Source organism: Dromiciops gliroides, chromosome 1 (genome assembly GCF_019393635.1).
Source record: "Dromiciops gliroides isolate mDroGli1 chromosome 1, mDroGli1.pri, whole genome shotgun sequence".
Taxonomy (NCBI): Eukaryota; Metazoa; Chordata; class Mammalia; order Microbiotheria; family Microbiotheriidae; genus Dromiciops; species Dromiciops gliroides.
Window position 1 is genome coordinate 545,825,279 of NC_057861.1, and position 15,707 is coordinate 545,840,985.

Here is a 15,707-nt window from a genome sequence, read left to right on the forward strand (position 1 = left end):
CATTACCAGCAGGAGAAAAAGTCAATAAATATGTAACTATGATTTCAATCCTTGACTGCTGGCTAATCCTTACAATAGCTAAGTCATTATGTTCCCCTGGATGATGTAGGAGGGTCTATTGGGGTCCAATAGGTTAGGAAGGTGAGAGAAGAATGATAGGGAAATCCATTAAGGTCTCCAAGAAGAACCTGAAGTCCAAACTATAGGATGCCCTGGAAAGAGAGTATAACTAGAAAAAAATGATTAAGTAGTTATAGGGATTGTGGGGATATTTGGAAAGTGATATTGGGGTATTAGGAATATAGGAAGAAATATTCTATCTAGGACTAGTAATAAACAGATGATGCTCACTATTTCTGAAGTATAATTCTTGCAGTCTAGTGCTACACAGTGATGGCATCCTAGGTTTATCATTAGAAGGGACTTTAAAGCTATTGAGTCCAATCTTCTCATTTAACAGTTTATGAAAAAAAGGCCCAGAGAGAAGACAGTCAAGAGCCTACAGGTAAAAAAAAAAAGTCAGGATTTGAACTCATGTCCTATGACTCCAAATTCTACAGTTTTTCCACTGATCAATTCTGCCTCTTCAATCCCATCCCTTGCATTTTACAGAGCAAATAACATGATTTGCCCAATGTCATACAGCTTATAAGAGGCAAAACTATGATTAGAACCTAAGTATTTTGATATTAAATCCACAATCTTTTCCACTATGGAAGTTCCGAGAGGAGGGAGAACAATGTGGATTGAAGTAGTCAGGAAAAGGTAAGTATTTGACTTGTCCCTTGAAGGAGGAATAGGATTTTCATAGAAAGGGGAGGGATCTCAAAATCATAGCAAAAGATACAGAAGAGACATCAAGGTCTATTTAGTTCAAACTTTCATTTTACAATTGAGGAAACTGAGGCTCAGAGAAATTAAGTGGTCTACATAAGGCAATAGATGGATTTCCTATAGGGAGGACAAGATCAATAAATAATTTGGAAATATGAGGGATAAGCATTATAAATGTATGAGAAAGACCTTTCCTTGTGGACAGGGAAGAGTGTCAGTCATTGGACTAGTCCTAAGAAGCATCATCTCTGGACGTTCTACCATGAAGATAATTCTCTCCAAGGGAGAGAATTCATGAAAAGGGCAGGTGTTGGGATAAGGGTCCCCCTTATTAGAGTCAAAACTAGCAAACATTGGAACACTTAGAATCATTGAGGTCACTTAAGATTTGATCCATGAGGGTATTTGACTATTAATACATACCCAAATTCCTTCACCCTTTCTCATCCAGAATGATTCTTATCCCTTTTCCCACATAGGTAACATGACAGACAATCCACACAAAGTATGAGAAGTTTTCTTTTAGGACTTTTTACATTTCATGGGTACCAGTGCAGGGATCAGGCTATCTATCCATTATCCCTCACTCTTACCATTTGAAAGACCCATCTCCTTTTCTAATCATACATTTCCTCAATGATATCCCTTATGTCACATTTTGCACACCAGTGGAAACATGCTACTATTTATCTGTGCTCACCATATTTTGGGGAACCCATGTCTCATATTCATTGGAGACTCTGGTGTTTGAATTAGTACTTTTAGAGTCTGTAGAGGTAAATGGGGGAAAATATGACTCGGTCTCACCTACCCATTTACTCCCTACCATTTGATAGCAGATGTTATTCTAAATGAATGACAGAGTGAAAAGGCTTTTGCAGCAAATTTCTTTAATAAAGGTCTGATAGTCAAAATTTATAGGGAATTAACACAAATACATAAGAACAAGAGCCATTTGGCCAAAAGATAAATAAACAAGGGACGCCAAGAATATTCATTTCTCAAAAGAGGAAAGGAAACCGATCAATACCAGATTTAAGAAAAAAACTAATCCAAATCACTAATAACAATGGAAATACAAATTGGAACAAATCTGAGGTTCTACTTCATACCCATGAAATAGACAAAGACGGAAAAAAGAAAAATTACAATAATTAAGGGCACTATTAGATGACAGAAACATAATGCACTGATAGTAGAGCTGAGAATTGATTCAACCATTCTGGAAAGCAATTTGGAATTATCACTGAAACCATAGCCCTTTAAATTGTGCGTGCTGGGGCAGCTAGGTGGTGCAGTGGATAGAGCACCAGCCCTGGATTCAGGAGGACCTGAGTTCAAATCCAGCCTCAGACACTTAACACTTACTGGCTGTGTGATCCTGGGCAAGTCAGTTAACCCCAATTGCCTCACCAAAAAAAAAATTGTGCATGCTCCTTTGATCCAGAAATATCACTATAAGTGTATACCAACCCCTTTCCCACACATAAAAAGATGAAATAAAGGATCCATATAACAGTTATATAATATATTTTTGCATATCATGTATATAATATGTAACATCTATATTATATATTAATATAAAAATTCCTAGAGGCACTATTTTTGGTAACAGGATTGGGCAAAGTGGTGGCTCATTAAATTTGGGAATGGCTAGACAAATTATGGTATATATGAATGCAAAGATATAATATTGTACATAAAAACTGCTAAAATGATGGAGAGAGTACCTTTATTAGGTGTTTGCTATGTGCTAGGAACTGTGTTAAGTATTAGGGCTACAAATACAAGCTAACAAGACAGCCTTTGTCCTCAAGGAGATTATAATCTAATGGGGGTGGGGTGGGTAGACAACATATAAAGGAGATATGGATATTAGGAGCTGGATAGAAGGGTGCTTGTCCTAGAAACAAGGAGAGGTTCAGAGAGTATAGTCATGAGAGCAATGAAGCATAACTTAAACTCTCCTTAAACAATGTTCTAGTGGTCCAGACAGTCAACTAGGAAGATGGGGTCTCAGCATGTAAGTTTCTACAGAGCAGGAAGGCAAGTGGCATGGAGGAAGAGAAAAAGAAGTCTGAAGAGTGTATACAAACAAACAAAAATTTTGCTGAAAGTAGTGGACATCTATGTCCTTTGCAGTTTTCTTTTCTTCTTCTTCTTAGTATAGGGAAATTTTCATATTTATTGGTTTGTCAAGTTTATAATTTTAAGAAAATGAATAATGGGAACAAGAGAAAAATGGAGTTTCAAGGTTCTTATTATGAGCACATCAGTGACCAGGATTATGGTTTAAACATTGTGGTTCCTTAATGATGAAAACTGATTGTTAACAAATGAATTCCATTTTCTGTCTATTTGATGTTCTCCTATTAGTTTCATTAATGAATGAATGTTCTTAGAATGATGTGGTTCAGTTGAGTCTCACACCAACCTTTCTGTGGATTTATTTTACTCCTACTGCTGTTCTCAATGCTCCCCCCAAATTGCAAGTGATCCCATAAGCTACCAGTGAAAATATCTGACTGAATTTTGAGGTTGCCCTGTCCCAGCTCTATATCTGAGATATAGACATTTTCTCTCTGACAAAGCAACTTTTTTTGAGCTTGAGATTCTGTGCCTATGGTCTGGGAAATTTTAATTTCACATCTTCACTGAATATGCTTGGAACTTACTCTGTGTCTGAAACTATAGGCCATCTCTGCTGTTTGGTGTCCCAAACACCTTGAGGACTCCCTGACATTTGTTCATTCTCCATGCTGCCTTGTCACATTGCCCATGGTCACAAAGTTGGTCTTACCTTCAGTTTAAAAGTTTTATGGGAAAACGTTTAGCTCGATTCTTCAATTAGAAGACATTCTCATTAACTGTGGAGGCATTAAGAGATGGTAGACCCTGACAAGCATCCTTGCCCCATTTACTGAGCATCAATATCCAACATTTGGTGAAAGGAAGGAGGCGAGGGACATGGACAGGGTAAATTTGCTTTCAAGGACCCTGAAGAGGGTTTATAAATCTTTAATGCCTCCATGGGCACCAGAGGAAGTACACTTGACATAGGAGAGGAACTTGGAACCAGCTAAGGGAGAGGGAGGAAAGGATGGCCCAGAAACAAGGAGAAGATAGGACCTTGAATATAAAGAATGAATAATTGTTTTTCTCTTGGTTCTATTAATTTCACTCTTCATCAGTTCAAACATTACTTCTGAGATTTCTCTTAAAACATCCCCCTTATCATTTCTTATGACACAATAGTCCATCACATTCACATATAACGATTTGTTCAGTTATGCCCCAGTTGACAGGTACCCCCCTTAGTTTACAGTTCTTTGCTGCTACAAAAAAGAGCTGCTATAAATATTTTTGTGGAGATAGACCTGTTTCCTTTTCCTTTTCCCTCTTTGATTCAGTACGCAGTTTAGTAACATACAGCAGTATAAATACAAATAACTTTAAAGACTTACGACCTCTGATCAATGCGATAACCAACCTTGATTCCGGACGACTAAAGATGAAACAGGCTATCCACTTCATAATAACAATACACAGTGCTTAAAGGTCTGCAAAGCTCTGTAATGTTTTCTCGTTTGATCTTTGCAACAATCCTGAAAGGCAGATGCTGTTATTGTCCACATTTTATAGATAAGGAAATTGAGGCAGATAAAAGTTAAATGATTTTCCTGTGGTCACACAGTTAGTACATTTTTGAGGCAGGATTATAACTCAGGTCTTACTGACTCAAGGTGTAGCACTCTATCTGCTCTCCACTGCACTTCCTGGATAAATCACTTAATCTCTGCCTAAGTTTCCTCAAATATAACACCTACCTTGCAGGGTTCTTGTGAGGATCAAATGAAACAGCATGTGCATGAAGCTTTGAAAACCTTAAAATACTATATAAATTCTAGTTATGATTACCTCATGACAGAGGGGTGATGGACACTGTGCAGAGATACATATTTTTGGAAATTGCTGGTGTGAAAATTTGTTTAGCTTGACCATTCATATTTGTTATTTGAGTTTGGTTTTTCTTTGTGTTTTTTTCTTTTTCTAATAGGGGTAATGGGGAAAAGAAAAGAGATTTGTGGTAATGGAAAAAACCAAAATTCCTTCACAGATCCTTTCTAGTTAATCTAGGTATTTATAATTGTCAGAATGATTTAGTTACTCAGAATTGTTCTTAAAACAATGTTGTTATTTAATATTGTACTAGAAATGTTAGCTTTAGCAATAAGAGAAGAAAAAGGAATTAAAGGAAGTAGAATAGGCAAGGAGGAAACAAAACTATCACTCTTTGGAGAAGAAATGATAGTATACTTAGAGAATCCTAGAGAATCAACTTAGAAATTACTCGAAACAATTAACAACTTCTGCAAAGTTGCAGAATATAAAATAAATCCACATAAATCATCAGCATTTCTTTACATGAGCAATGAAGTTTCATTTAAAGTAATGGTAGACAATATAAAATACATGGGAATCTACTTTCCAAGAAAAACCCAGGAACTATATGAAGACAATTACAAAATACTTTTTACACAAATCAAATCAGATCTAAATAATTGGAAAAATATCAATTGCTCATGGATAGGCCTAGCTAATATTAAAAAAATGACAATTCTACCTAAATTAATTTACTTATTCAGTGCCATACCAATCAGACTACCTAAAATTATTTTATAGAGCTAGAAAAAATAATAACAAAATTCATCTGGAAAAACAAAAGGTCAAGAATATCAAGGGAACTAATGAAAAAAAATGCACAGGAAGGTGGGTTAGCTGTACCAAATCTGAAACTTTACTACAAAGCGGCAGTCATCAAAACTATTTGGTACTGGCTAAGAAAGAGTGGTGGATCAATGCAATAGGTTAGGCACAGGAGACATAGTAGTAAGTTACTTTAGTAATGTACTGTTTAATAAACCCAAAGACTCCAGCTTTTGGAATAGGAACTCAGTATTTTTTTTTTTTTTGGTGAGGCAATTTGGGTTAAGTGACTTGCCCAAGGTCACACAGCTACTAAGTGTCAAGTGTCTGAGGTTGGATTTGAACTCAGTTCCTCCTGAATCCAGGGCCCATACTCTATCCACTGTGCCACCTAGCTGCCCTGGAACTCAGTATTTGAGAAAAACTGCTGGGAAAATTGGAAGATAGTATGGCAGAAACTAGGCATAGACCAACATCTTATACCTTATACTAAAATAAGGTCAAAATGAATACATGATTTAGACATAAAAGGTGATAGATACCCTAGGCAAATTAGGAGAGGAAGGAATAGTTTACTTCTCAGATTTATGGAAAGAAGAATAGTTTATGGCCAAATAAGAGATAGAAAATATTATGAAATGCAAAATGGAAGATTTTGATTATATTAAATTAAAAAGATTTTGTACAAACAATTTTTATAGCCAGTATTTCTAATAAAGGCCTCATTTCTAAATATATTGGGAACTAAATCAATTATAAGAATCCAAGTCATTTCCCAATTGAGAAATGATCAAAGGATATAAAAAGATAGTTTTCTGATGAAAAAATCAAAACTATCTATTACCATATGAAAAAAATGCTCTAAATCACTATTGATTAGAGAAATGCAAATTAAAACAACTCTGAGGTACCACCTCACACCTATCAGATTGGCTAATATGACAAAAAAGGAAAAGAATAAATGTTGGAGAAGTGGAAAAATTGGAACATTAATGCATTGTTGGTGGAGTTGTGAACTGATCCAACCATTCTGGAGAGCAATTTGGAGCTATGCCCAAAGGGCTATAAAGCTGTGCATACCGTTTGACTCAGCAATACCACTATTAGGTGTTTTTCCCAAAGAGATCATAAAAAAGGGCAAAAGAACCACATGTACAAAAATATTTATAGCTGCTCTTTTTGTGGTGGCATGGAATTGGAAATTGAGGGGTTGCCCATCAATTGGTGAATGGCTGAACATGTTATAGCATATGAATGCAATGGAATAGCATTGTGCTGTAAGAAATGATGAGCAGGAGGAGTTCAGAGAAACCTGGAAGGACTTACATGCAATGATGCTGAGTAAGATGAGCAGAACCAGAAGAACATTGTACACAGCATCAACAACATCGTGTGTTGATCAACTGTGATAGACTTGACCTTTCTTAGCAATACAACGGTCCAAGATAGTTCCAAAGGACTCATGATTATCCAAATCCAGAAAAAAAGAACTATGGAACCTAGATACAGATTGAACCATACTATTTCTATTTTTTTTTTGCTTTTCTATTTTGAGGTTTTTCCTTTTTGCTCTTATTCTCCTTTCACAGCATGTCTAATGCATAAATATGTTTGATGTGATTGTACATATATAAGCTATATCAGATTGCTTGCTGTCTTGGGGAGGGGGGAGGGAAGGAGAAAGATTTGAAACTAGAAATCTTATAAAAACAAATGTTGAAAACTACTTCTGCATGTAACTGGAAAATAATAAAATACTTTTATAAAAAAACAATATTGCTGTTAGTATATGCAGCATTTTCTTGGTTCTGTTCATTTCACTACAAAAAGAACTGATAAATTTATAGAATGTATAGAATTTACAATATGTACTATGTGTGTGTGTGTGTGTGTGTGTAATGGTAGCCATCTGTAGGGAGGGGAGATGAAAAAGGGGTGGGGGAAGAAAGTTACATGATAACTTTATTATATATATGTATATGTATATGTGTATATATATATTATATATATATATATATTTAGTGAGGCAATTGGGGTTAAGCGACTTGCCCAGGGTCACACAGCTAATAAGTGTTAAGTGTCTGAGGCTGGATTTGAACTCAGGTACTCCTGACTCCAGGGCCAGCACTCTATCCACTGTGCCACCTAGCTGCCCCTTTATTATATATTTAAAAGAAATAGCAAGTCATACATAATAGATTTGCAGTTTCATGTGCAATGATCTTTTTTCCCCCTATTCTACTATGTTGTGGAAATGCTTGTTTTATTTCTTGAGTTCAGAATAAAAGTTCTTAATTAAAAAAGAATAAAAGAAAAAATTAAATTTAAAAAAGAATGTATAGAAGAGAGAAGGAATGAAGGTGGGAGGGATGTGAGAAATAATGAAGGATAAGGATTGGGGCTGGATGGGAGAGATAGAGAAGAACCAACAGGAGATAAACATGGAAGAAAAGTTTGTTGAGAGTAGAGTAAGATGAGGAAAAAAGCACATGTCTGAAAGAAAGAGATAAGAAAAACTGGAAATTTTTGAAGAGGAAGAAATTTTGAGAAAAAAAGAAATACAACCCACTCCCCACCTTTAAAATTCAGAGGAAGAAAGGGGAAATGAAGAAGGTGGCAGAGACATCAGTGGAATGGTGAGAAAGTCGAAGAGCACAGGTGTGTGATGGGAAGGAAACTGCAGGAGTGGAATCTTGGCTATGTTGTACAGAATGAAATAAACTGTGAAAAAAAATCACTCACCCCACATTGCAAGCAGCAGAGTTCTCAATCATGTGGACACTGCCCCAGATAAATGGCCAATCTCCCTTCTAACATTGATTCCAGTGGGTGAACCCTGTCCTTTCTCTCTAACACTCATCTTCCCAAACCTAAAAGCTCAGCTTACTGATTTCATATCAGAGAAGGGCTTCTGGCTGCCCCCACCCTTAGCCCTCCCCCTGAGGTTTACTCTGCTCACCTCTAATGCCAGGCAAGAATCAAAATGTACCCTGTGTGGGGTTAGTCCTCTTGTGTTAATTAAAGTAGCCCCCAGAGCCTGGCTCCTGAAAAACCTGTAAGAGTGCCACAGGGAAGGAGAAAAGCACCACCTTCAAAGGACCACTTCATGACCCGGAGCACATCAGAGCTTCCCCTCGTTTAGAACTCAGTGGGATCATGCACACCCGCTTGCTTGAGCCGAAATGCCCTACTTTCTACCAGGGAGGAAACCTAATGTTTCTGGATAAGTGGCTAGAGCAGGGCAGCTGCCCATAAATTCACACTGCCCACTTCAATGGTTACCCACTTCTGAGGGCCATTTTCCCCACCATGTCTGGAGGCAGGGTCTGAGAACAAGCTGGCCCTCAATTCACCTTGAGTCTACACTAAGGTAATAACTCACTGTGCTAAAACTTCATACCAATGACAACTGTCTAACACTGCTGTTCAAAATTATGTCTATATATCCAAGCTCAGTTTTCTGTCTAGAAATAAGAGTTTCACATGTAAACAGAGCCAAAAGATTATTTATGAGTCACCAATTTCACAGGGTATCTTTTGCTTCTTTCTTGGAAGAAAAGCAAAATGACCACATTGACCTGAGGCCTTGGACCAGAACCATAGGGAAACACCTGGCTGGATTAATCAATCAACTATCAATAAGCATTTTAAAATTTTATTTAATATTTTAATTGTTTAATTGTGTACCAGGTACTATGTTCTGGGGTTACAAAGAAAAAAGACAAAACAGCTTCTACCCTCGTAATGGATGGGCCTAACTTGGGCCAATACTCTTTTTAGTTTAGATTTGATTTTGGAATGCAATGAGACACTTGTAGGCCATTTAATAGTTAACAAAAAGAGGTTTTCTTAGCCAAATATAAAAAGGACATTCAACAAAGATACTCCATCAGTAAGCTTGGGTGGAGGGCCCCTTATCCTTTGTAAGGAGGTCAGCAGAGCAGGGTATGATAACTCCTGTGCTTGGTACCTCTGAAAGTATGAAGGACCCTAACTCTATGTGGGTGACCGGAAAAACATGTCAGTATGTCCAAAGGCCTCCAAGAAGGGGCCTAAAGAGAGAATACCTTGAGTCTTAGACCTCCAGGACCAAACAATTCCCTGGGACAGCTTTGTCTACTTTTGGGGGTGGGGGTGGGGGGGTAGTTTAAAGAGAAGGGAGAACCCTAGAGGTCAGTCATTTTATCATGACTCTCACAGAGTTTGCATCCCGTGGGAGGTGTGGGGTAGGGATTATCTCTTCATAGTGACAAACTCTTATGTGTCAGGGATTATAGATTTCTCTCCTGCAATGCTAGGAGCAATGGAGAAGAGTCAACTCCTTCTCTTTCCCCTCCCTTTTTGGATATTATTGGGAAAATCACAAGGGTAATTTGAGTAATCCAACCCAGCTTCCCCCAGGTGGGTATGGAAGGATAATGGTGAGAGGATTGGTGCTACCCAAACACCAAGATTCAGTTGGAAGTTCCCACTCAGACACAGGAGAGAGAGGTGGGCATTAGTAACTCACTGTGAGTTTATATAGGGATGTAACTAGAAACCCACTTAAAGGTGTAGGAAAAAAGTTCCAATTCACCCACCTCCCCACTCTTTGATAAGATTACCATGTGAAACTTAAGACTATATACAAAAGTAAGTCTTAAGGTTAACAAAGGTAGGGTTGTTTGTTTGATTTTTTCAGCTGTGAAAGTTACTTTCATCAACTTGTACAGCTGAGGCCAGATTGCTTACTTGGTGCCTCCAGAAAAGTCATTAGCATCATTTGCTGAAGATTGGACTTCTGTAGCTGAATTTTGAAGAGCAGAGATCAGATCTGAGCAGCAAAACTCAAGTAGAGCATCATCCTCTAGAAGAGATCTGACCCATGGAGAAGAACTAGTGAACTAGAACTATATAGTAATGAAGCAGGGGCATTGAAGGCAATAAGGGGGAAGGACTGGCATCCACTCAGAAGTAGAGCAAGGCTTTCAGGAGAGAGGCAACATGGTACACACAGAGAAGCTGTGGAAAGGTGCACTAATGAAAGGCAACAAACCTGAAATTCCCCAGACAAAAGCTATCCAGGACATTTGCCCAATCTTGTTCATTCTACATACGCATCTCTTATATTCATTCCCTCCACTATACCCCAACTGCAGCCACCCTAATTCAAGCCCCTATGTCTTCTAGCATTGAACTATTGTAATGTTCTCCTAAGTGGTCCTCCCACTTCCAATCTGCCCTTTCTGTAATGCATCTTCCACTCTGATCATGTTACTCCTCTACTCAAAAAGCCTTTAGTAACTTCTTGCTATTGCATAAAGCCCAAATTCAAGATCTGGTCATTTAAGACTCTCCACAGAGTGGCTCTCACCTTACTCTATTTCACAACCTAGATACCCCTGCCAAGCTAAACCATTTTCCATGCCATGTTCTAGTCATGCCCTCTCCTTTCTTCATATCTTTGATCATACTATCATATCATGCTATCTATCATACTATCATATCATATGAGCTCTTTCTAAGTGTTCTTTCCCCATTAGAATGTAAGTTCCTTGAAGGCAAGAACTGTCTTTAATTTTTACTTGCATTTGTATCCCCAGAGCTTAGCACAGTGAGGGGCATATAATAAGCCCTTAATAAATGTTTACCTCCTTCTTCCCTTCTTTGGAATTGATTCATCTCTTCCTTCTTTCTTTTGAAAGTCTTAGACTATTTCTTGGCTTACAGTAGGCACTTAATAAACATTTGTGAGATTGAACTGAATATGTTATCTCTGGGGCAGCAGCGGATAGAGCACTGGGCCTGGAGTCAGGAAGACTCATCTTCCTGGGTTCAAATATGGTCTTGGACACTTATTAACTATGTTACCTTGGGCAAGTCACTTAACCTTATTTGCCTCATCTGTAAAATGAGCTGGAGAAAGGAAATGCAATGCACTTTAGCATCTCTGCCCAAAAAACAAAACAAAACAAAACAAAAAACAAACAAAACCAACCCAAATGGGGTCACAAAGAGTTGGATGTGACTGAACAACAAGCGACATATTACTTCTCCTGGGAATGTTTGAATTTTGTCACCTCACACCCAAAGTAAGGTATATTTAATTCTCAAATTTCAAATATGGTGCCCTCCTATAACCCATAAAGGGATTTTTGAGTAGTAAGGCCCTTTAAATTATGCTATGTAAGTGGGCACCTATTTCATTCAAATATAGGGCAGGATCAGCTTCTTAGTCTTGATCCCTCTTGCTTTTCCCCACAGTGACTTCTTCACTTGAAGGGTCTGATTGAATAGGTTCATGTGATAATTCCATTCCACATGGCTTGCTTATTTTGAGTCAATCATCTTCCCTTCTAGGTATGTTTTTCATAATCCCAGAATCCCAGACCTTTATCATGTGGTTCCAGGGTAACTATTAGGGCAAAGGAATATCATCTCTCATTTCCTTTCTTAGGTTTCACCATAGATCTGCACTATGGGATTGGCAGCCTGCAAGCTGATGGGGAAGGATTTGTCCCACAGCATTTTTCTCTCTCCCAGCTGATCTGATGGCTGCTCTGTCACCAAATTGAGAAATAAATCCATTCCTCCTGAGCAGAAATGACAAAAAATGATTCTGGAAGCATCTTTCTGTAATGTTAAAGGGAAAAACAAAATGACAGTCAATATGCAAATGCAAAGCTGGTGCAGACATCTGCAGGCAGCATAGCTCAGTGTCCAGGTCCCCAGCATGTACCAGACACACTGGCTGACTGTCACTGGGCAGGAATTGGGATCTCAGGCTTGACTTCAAAACCAAAAACCTTTTATTTTTCAGTAGGATTATGAAAAAGATGTTAAGACTGCTCCCTCCCACAGTTAGCTTGCAGTAGTGGGAAATTATAGCTGAGCCCTTTCAAATACTGTGAACATCCAGAATAATTTTGAAACACAAATTGCATGAGATTCTTCTGGGAGAGGACATGATGTTGTTTGACCCTAAATCAAGTAAATTTTGAATACTCCATAATTGATAACACAACTGGGAATGCCTGTTGCCTACATTGGTCCTATATTATGTTTGGAATTCATGGCATCAGGTGTGATTAGATTTACTTTAGTTCAGTGATCATCTACTAGGTGGGTACTACATCCTAGGCACAGTGCTAAACACTGGGACTGGCTACATAGACAAAGCAAAATATACCCTCAAGGACCTCATATTCTATGTATGGGAGGAAGAGGTAGGGGCTAGAAAATCAAATGCAAATATACAAAGTAACTTCAAGAGGAGGACACTAGCAATTTTAGGGAATCCAGACAGGTTTCCTAGAAGAGTTGGCATTTGAGCAGAGTTTTGAAAGAAGCTCGAGATTTCTATGAACAGGAAGAGATGTTGAGAAGGGATCACAATTCAGACACGGGGGATGGCCTACAGTTCTAAGAATGATAATAACTACAAAAATAAATATCTTTAATAATAAATATCACAAAAATATAATTCATATCACAATTGTCTCAGAAGTATCAATTTTATATATTTTCAAAGAACATGAGGAGAATTATTTCTCTTTCAAAGAGGAGTAAAATGGGAACTCTGAGAAGGTAAAGGACTGATCATAGAAGCAGAAAACGGAGTTGAAAGGAATCTCGAATGTCAAATACATACCTTAGCAGGAAGCTCCTCTCCATTATCTCTAATGAATGTTCAGCCTCTGCTTGAAGACCCCCAAGGATAGTAAACCAAATACCTCCTAAAGTGGTCCACGCTATTTCTGTATAGGTGTCTAGTGGGTTGAGATCTTTTTGGATTCTAGATCTGTCATCCACTTTATTAGCCATATCTTTCACTCTTGTGTCATCTGGAAATGTAATAAGTGTGCCATGTCTGTCTTTCTTCAAGCATTGTTACAAAGCACCAGACCAAGGGGATATGACTGAGAACTAAAGACCTTCTTCCAAGTTAAGATAGTGTTGCTATATCAATATTTTGGTGCATATGGAGTCTTTTGTTCAGTGTGTGTAATTTAAGATTCTAAATGTGGATTCTAATCTGTTCCCCCAGTTTTGGGGGAAATGGACTAAAATCACTGATAAAACGAGTTTAGGTTTTTAAGGGTTTATTGAAAAATAGAAAGAAAAAAGATTGAGAACAGAATTCCAACAGCCTGGCATTCCTATCTTTCCTCAAATTTCCTGTGAAGTCCTCTGCCACCACCACCACCATCAAGTCAGGAACCCAAAAAAGGGCGAGAGCTCTCCATGCAGGCCCTCTTTCCTCCTTCTTGTCTCCTCCCAGAAAATAGGAGGCTCCTCAAGTTGATTGGCTGGTAGCCTTGATAGACAGCATCCATGAGCAAACGTCACTTCCTGATGCCAAGGAAAAGCCACATGGCCTTGCCCTCTGAGGCATTTTCCTCATGGCGGAGCTTTCCCACAGCAAGTCTCCAGTAGGTGGCATCATTCCAATTATTACAAGTGTTAATAGTGAAGTCTTTCTCTTTATTAATGACTTCCTTGGGATATGTACCTAGTAGTGAAATCTCCACATTTCCATAATATTCTGGCAGAGACAGCGATATGACAGTATAAGTAGGCTGATTAAACGACCAGACCCAAGAAGTTCATTAATCACAACTCATAGGGTCTGGTCATTTAATCAATTTGGAATCAGCCTACCTATGCTATCATATCTCTATCTCCCCACAAGAATATCATGAACTTCTTGGGTCTGGTCATTTAATCAATTTGGAATGTGCCTCACTGTCTGAATAACTGTCTGAGGCTGGATTTGAACTCAGATCCTCCTGTCTCCATGGTTGGTGTTCTATCCTTTGTGCCATCTAGCTGACCCTTCTCTTTTTCTTTAAAAAAATTCCTTGTTATATGGGGTGGTCTAGGAAAGGGGTGGGTATTGAAAATTTAAGTAATGTGAAAACAAAAAAAAAATGATCAATAAAATGTTTTAAAAAGATTATCATGGGGGACTGTTTCAGATTCTTTAAAATGTGAGCCTATTAAGGGCAAACCTGAGGATTTTACCTTGCTTTATAGCCCCAACTCTTTCTGTTTGTTTGTTTGTTTTGTTTGTTTTGTTTTTAGTGAGGCAATTGGGGTTAAGTGACTTGCCCAGGGTCACACAGCTAGTAAGTGTTAAGTGTCTGAGGCCAAATTTGAACTCAGGTCCTTCTGACTCCAGGGCCAGTGCTTTATCCACTGCGCCACCTAGCTGCCCCCCCAACTCTTAACACAGTGCCTGGCCCATAATAAATGCTTAATAAAAATGAAGTTACCCTGGGGCAGCTAGGTGGCGCAGTGGATAAAGCACCGGCCCTGGATTCAGGAGTTCCTGAGTTCAAATCTGGCCTCAGACACTTGACACTTACTAGCTGTGTGACCCTGGGCAAGTCACTTAACCCCCATTGCCCTGCAAAAAAAAACAAACAAACAAACAAACAAACAAAAAAAAATGAAGTTACCCTGGAATTACCTGTTCTTGATAAAAACAAGCTGACTCTTAGTGCACCACTATCTTCTTTCCTAATTGTCTTCTTTAATCATACTGAGAACTGAAGTCAAGATCATTGGCTGATAGTTTGAAGCTCAAACTAATCTTTCCTTGGGAAAAAAAGGGGATCTAGACCAATCTCTGATCCCACAAAAACTTTCTAGTTCAACATAATTTTCCAAAGATGACTAACAGTGGTTCAGCAGTCATATCTGCCAGGTGATTTACTACCCTGAGATGTGGTTTGTCAGGGCCTTGTGACTTGAATTCATGTGAAAGACCCCCAGGAGTCCCATTTCTAAATCTTCATTTCCTCATTGCTCATCTAACAATAGTACCTCATCCGTTGTACTGGTGCTTTCCATAATGGAAACTAGGGACCCTGTAGTTCATATTTCTGCATGACACAGAAGATAGAGAGCTGGATCTGGAGTTGGGAAGATCTGAGTTCAAATCTGGCCTCAGACTCTTATTAACTGTGTGACCCCAGGCAAGTCACTTAACCTCTATTTACTTCAGATTCCTCAACAGTGGAATAAGGATGGTAATAGTACCTACTTCCTAGGGTTGTTGTGAGGATTAAATGAGGTATTTGTAAAGTGCTTAATACAGTGCCTGATGCTTAATAAATATTTTTTCTCTTTTCTGTCCTTCCTTCCATCTTTCCTTCCTTCTATCTTTTAATACACTGAGTTCG